Source organism: Electrona antarctica (genome assembly GCF_951216825.1).
Source record: "Electrona antarctica genome assembly, chromosome: 7".
In the NCBI taxonomy this organism is placed as follows: Eukaryota; Metazoa; Chordata; class Actinopteri; order Myctophiformes; family Myctophidae; genus Electrona; species Electrona antarctica.
Window position 1 is genome coordinate 18,261,364 of NC_136812.1, and position 6,507 is coordinate 18,267,870.

Here is a 6,507-nt window from a genome sequence, read left to right on the forward strand (position 1 = left end):
CTATTGTAATTCTGTATGTCTGTGTGTGTTTTCACACAGTTGAGCACGTACAGTATGGTACAATTGACATTACAGTCAGACGGGAACAGCAGTCATTTCTTTGATTATCACCCAGGCATTATTTTCACACAGGCCAAGTTACACTGATTTGTCAGCTACCTCATCATTATCTCTAGGGAAGATACGGAAGCTGTCCGTATTTTACACACTCATCCAGGGTGAAAAAAGGGCAGAGAAACAAACGCACTTTATATCACAAACGCATATAATTTAGTTCAGGTAAAATAATCACTCATACCTCTCACCCTGTACGCTGCCTTTTCTAACTAATGCCTTCTGGGAGGTGTAATATACTGATCAGCTCTTTAGTCTTGTCAAAGGTTATAGGTCAGGTTGTTCTCCATTGTGTAAGGCTGTCTCATCGTTATCAGTGATCAGGCCTATCACTGTAGTGTTGCCGGCCAACTTGACTTCTAAGTTGGAGCTGTACATGGCTATTTCCGACTGGGTGTACAGGAAATAGAGACAAGGCTTAGAACACAGACCTGGGGGGATTGCTCTGGGGGGATGGCTAGGGGGGGCACAGGTGTTGGAGCCTATATCCTCACATCCTGGGTTGTTGCTCTGACAGAAAGTCCATGAAGTCAAGGCTGCATATAGGTTGGGGTTGAGTCTGAGGTCTCTGTGCTTGGGATCTATAGCAAGTCTGGAGTCTCCAGGTCGGAGAAAAAGATAAAAGTCTAATTACATTTTATGACTATTTATTTAAGAACGAAAAAACACTGCATGGATGCGCCTGGGACGTGTCCTCAGTGATGTCGGGGTTTCGGGTCTCTCGAACATCATACCCCTCACTCAGGTGACCCAGCCGGGGTGATCAAGTCCTGACTTACGTCCCAGTAGCTACCAGGGCCAGGGCCACACAATCCATTTCTCCGGAACTACTCTGCCGGGACTATCAATCTGGCACGTGGAAGGACTAGATTGTGTGGGTTGACTCCTGTCCGGGCCCCTCTTCTTACGTCTCACCAGGTCCACTCCTGCTCTCACCAGGTCCAGGACCTGTGCGTTGCACCAGACTCCCAGCACCAGGCACTGTATTCAGGAGTGGTGGAATCTTGAGCTGTAATGGTTCTGCAGGCTTCACCTGGGCAACGGTGGTGCTGCAGGCTCCGCTTGCGGCTTGAATGGCCTTCCTAAAGGCCTCACAGTGGGTTTGTTGGGCTTCCTCCTCACGGAAGACACAGGCTGGGACGCCAGCGGCGCACTACTCACTGAACAACTACAATCTTGCAGAAATTAAAAAGCTCAAAACCTTCCAAAAACTTGCTAACTCAGTCTGACTAGAGGGATTCTCTTTTCCATGTGCACTGTCTCTTTAAAAAGTGTTTTTGTCTGATTGAACTCATTTTTCAGGTCTTGCAAATCTGAGCCATATGCCTCTTCCAATAACATAACCTTTTCCTTGTTCAAAAAGTCCCCGCTCGACGGCTTTATTCCATTTATTATGATACAGCTGGACTTTGAGAAATATTTCTCCATCTCAACAATCATTGAGTCCATGATGGGAAAGAATATTATGTTTCTCTTCTAAAAGCCTTTGCAGGTCGCTTGTGCTGTCAGTCCAAGTGTGACTTTGGGGGGATTCACACTGAGTCTGATTGATTCGAACTGTTCCCGAATACGGTTGCTGGCCATAATTCACATTGGCCTTGATCAACTGTATTCAATGCTTTCACATTGCAGCGATCCGTATCCGAGTACACTTTTTTTCCCTTCAAGTTCAAGTTTATTGGTCATTTAAAATAAAATATACAATGTATTCAGTTTTTTTTGTTGACCAAAAGGGAGTATTGGCATACCATAGTGTGAATCCTTTGACAACACTATAGTCTGCTTGCTGTCTTTGCAGTTCTTTTCAGTTTAATGATTGTTATGATGGTATCATAACAATTATCATCACTGACTGAAGTTGGTGTCCTACAGTGTAGGACAACACTACAGTGTTCAACATATAAAAAAATCTATCAGACCATTACTGTTGAAAACATTGCTCACAAAGTAGTCATCCGCGACTACTAGGATGTACACAGCATGGCAGATAATCTATATTAGACTTACTTAAAGGACAACTTCAGCCATTTTCAACCTATCTGCATGTAGGCAAATTGGTCCTCACTAATCCTAATTATATGATGATACCTTGAGAGATGAGATATATAATCCCTGAAGGGAAATTGAAGCATATTGTGACACATAAATAAAACTAAAACTACTAGACAACAGAAAAACAACAGACACGAAATGGACATAAACACACAAGACCAGGACCACCAATAGGACCATATGCAATTGGGGGAGGCAGTTCTTATGCATTTGCATTATAGAGTCTGATGGCAGTTGGCATGAAAGAAAGTCTGTACCGCTCCGTATGCATTGTCTGTCTACTTGCTCTGCATCTCAGAGCAGGGCTGTGGACATTTCAGAAACCTGCCATATAAGGCCAGTCCACACCAATGCAACTCCTTACATTACAACATGGCAATTAAGGGGCTGTTGCGGTTGCAAGGAGTTTCATTGGTGTGTGGACTTCCTTAAAACTGTTTTGTTGACTAGTTGCATTGGTGCGGTCTGGCCTTAGAGTGACACCGTCAGTAGGCATGTTTGGTCATTTCAAACAAGATTTAAAACGTATGGCCTGGGTCGTCCTCGCGGTCCAGGCACCTACGCTGGTAATCCAGCCTGACAGTGTATCGCGGGTTTGAGTCCCGATCCCTACGAACTTTGCTCTGTCTTCCCCCATCTCTCTCCTCGTTTCCTGTCAACTTACTTTTTACAAGATAAAGCGTAATGAACAAATGTTTATAGATATATGTCTTTTACAAGCTAAGAGAGTGATAGCATTGACATGGAAGAGGCCAGACAAACCAAGTATTACACAGTGGTTCAGAGAATTGTCTTTATGTTTACCTTTGGAAAAGATTGCATACATTCTTAAGGACAAACAAGAAATGTTTCAGGAGGTGTGGGGCCGTTTTATAAGATACATAAAGAACAATAATTTGTCACATTTAATGGATGGAGCTGAAGAGGAGTAGTGCTGTTGTTGTTGTTTTTTGTTTTGATTTGTTTTTGGTTATTGTTGTTTTGCTTTCTTTATATCAGTAATTGTCTTGTACTGTTCATTGTTGTTGTTTTTTGTATATCTGTATTGTCATTTGTGTGTAAAAAAGGAAAATAAATATATTGTTGAAAAAAATGAAAACAAATTACTTTTTATCTATCAATAAAGGCAAAAATGCCCCCCCCCCCCCAAATGTATATTATATTATATTATATTATATTATATTATATTATATTATATTATATTATATTATATTATATTATTGTCAAGCTTTGGTGATGCACAGCGTCAATGCGTGATAGAGAATAAGCAAGTCCTTTTACTATCATTAGCCTACCGGCATATTTATTTGTATCATAGTATCATACAGTCTGGCTGGCGTCCAGCATTATTATGTGCGTAACCTCGAGACAGCATATAATACAACACAGTACATAACAGATAGAGTAAGGGCGCCACCTATCAGTAAACTTAACAATTATATTATATTATATTATATATAAATAAATAAGGTCTGCACACTGGATCATGCTCCAAAACCTGACTGAGTAATAAGGGTGTAACATTCTATAGTTAAGTAGGCCTACTAGTGAAATAAGGAAGGCCTGATACATTACACACTGAGGTCATGTAATCCACAGCCACAATGTAGAAATACTAAAGGTTGAGTAACTTGAGTAAAGGTGCAAAGGTATTGGCATTAAAATACAAACACAAAAGTACCAAAAGTAATGGTATTCATGCAGTTTTCCAAATGTTTTGTCACACTCTTTCAAAAATAGAAGCTCAACACATGTTGTGATGCAACGTTGTAGATTGTCTATTTTTTAATAACCAAAGTATTAAAATAATTGGTTAATTGGTTAATCTATGTTTTGTAATAATAATCAAAACCTACAAAGTACCTAGTAAATAACGTTTTCAAATAATTGCAATGGAGTAAATTAGTAAAAAGTACATTTGCCTCTGAGATGTAGTGGGGTATAGAGGTATAAAGTAGGTACCTCAACATTGTACTTAAGTACATTTACTTGGTTACTTTGACCACTGTAAATTACATTACATTACAGTTTATTGTAGTACCTCATTGTATCCAAAAGAGAGCACCAGAGTCAGACAGATTTGAGCTACTTGTGAAACATTGTTATTATGCCTCTTGACCAAGAGATGGCGTAGCATCTCCACCGGTTCTCACTACCTGATCTCTATCTGTGGGTCTATCTCTATCTGTGGGTATGCAACTTTCATTATCATACAAAAGATTGTCCCTTCCATCACTGGAAAGAATGAATAGATTAAAATGAATAGTTGTGTATTGTGTGTGCGTGCGTGCGTATTAGGGGTGCACGATTATGAAATTATGACCGATAACCGATCTCCGATTATTTGCAGGGACATATCTGCCGATACCGATTCTAACCGATTCCGATATTATACAGAGGACCACAATGGAAACAAGCCTAGGCTCTATATGGGCTTGCCCCAAAGCCTGTTAATAAAGTATTCAATCAATCAATAAATAGCATATACACTTTTACAAGTGTCTGTTTTCACAACTGAATGACTACTGAATGAGAGGAGTACACAAATTAAATTTAGATTTATTTTTTATTTTTTTATTTTATTTACTGGTGAAAACCGATTTAAATAATCTGTATTATTTTGAGACTGTTCCGATACCGATATGGCATTTCTATGGCCGATATGGCCATATTCCGATTATGCTACCGATTAATCGTGCTTTCCTAGTGTGTATATATGAACATTCAGGTTTAGATGCTCTAAATTAAAACACTGTTCTTCAAAATGACAACCAAAATATTAGATTGTTTTCCAAACCTGTTCTCAATATCATCTTAATGCTGTATACCAAAATACATTGCAGACGGCTGTTTCTCCAATTGATGTGAAGTGTGTGTTGGTTAGTGCTTGGCGGACTCCGAGATTCACAAATTGAGTCAGTGCACATAAGTATGACTTTTAGAGGCGCTGTCATTGTGAGACTCTGTAAATGTAAGTCAAATGATCTTACATTTCCTCTGATGCATTAAGTTTTAAAAGAGCTCCAGTGGAGTTATATTAGTAGGCCTCTACTTTCAATTCTTCAGCTTGGTGGGATATTTGAGTGTCGTGGCACACGGATGACCTTGGCTTACTGTACAAGGGGGTTGAGTCAGAAGGAATTGGTTATGAGTCCCTTGAGATCTGGGCGTTAAACCTCATGGCTTGTCCAGACTCAAGGCTGTCTGGGTAGAATGCTACACCCTCTTAGTCTACATGTCATTGAAATGTTTTAGTTCCGCACTCTGTCTAGATATATCTCCTGACTTTAGAATTATTTGAATATCATATGAGGGCTGGTTCATTTCAGAAGGCCCAATGAGACAGCCACCCACCCATGTATTGCCAGATTGTTAGCGGGAAAATAGTATGCCATAAAGTTGATTGTAACCGTTGTTTACCTCCTTTCAGTCTGCCAGCCAGTGTTGAGTTCCCCCGGTCTCTCTGAGAGGAACATGATGACAGGCTCTGACTGAGGAAGCTGACACTTTCTAGTCATGGTTATTTTATATGTCTGATACAACCCGCAGGGTTTAATCCAATAAAAGCACGCTCACCGGCTTTATTTAAAACCTCCGAAGAAAGAAAAATATGGCTAAATTTAAACCTGAGCCATGAAAAGAAAAAAAAATCTTTGTCGGAAGAACACCCACCTGTTGGATGTTTGAAGTGAAAGTAGGGCTTGGTGTAAGCTACTTGTGAAGCACAGTGTGCTGTGAAAAAAATATCACAGAGAACACAGTGACAAAAGACAGAGACCGTCTAGCCTCTCTGGCATGGGGAATTACTCCACACACAGCAGAGCTCAAGGGGCAGGGTGGATAGGCTTTGGCATGGCTCAGACTTTGCATGAGGCGGCCTCAACTTTGGTCTTTTCCAATCACCAACAGCCAAAGACAACCTCATGATGTTGACTGGGACAGTGGCCAAACATGTAGCCGGCCCTACATAGCCTCATTTTGACCAACCTCTGTGGAGTGTGGCTGGTCTATACCACTTGTTCATCCATTTCCCTCTGCCTCCTCTCGTACCCAATCCCCCTTTTCTCTTCTGCTCGTACATACACTCATCTTCGAATGGATTGACACACCCCCTATATTGTATTACATAATCCCAGGAGGATAAATGGATTTGGGGGAGCTCATGACCTTTCCTCTAACACCAAACGTAGGCCAGAATTTCCACTTGCATATAAGATATCTTATGATATATATACATATCTAATGGCTGAGTGCATGTTTCCTTATCCTCATGCCAAAATATCTAATTTGTTTCATATTTAGCTCCACTCATAAGAGCAGGGTTTAAGGATGGCAATGTTC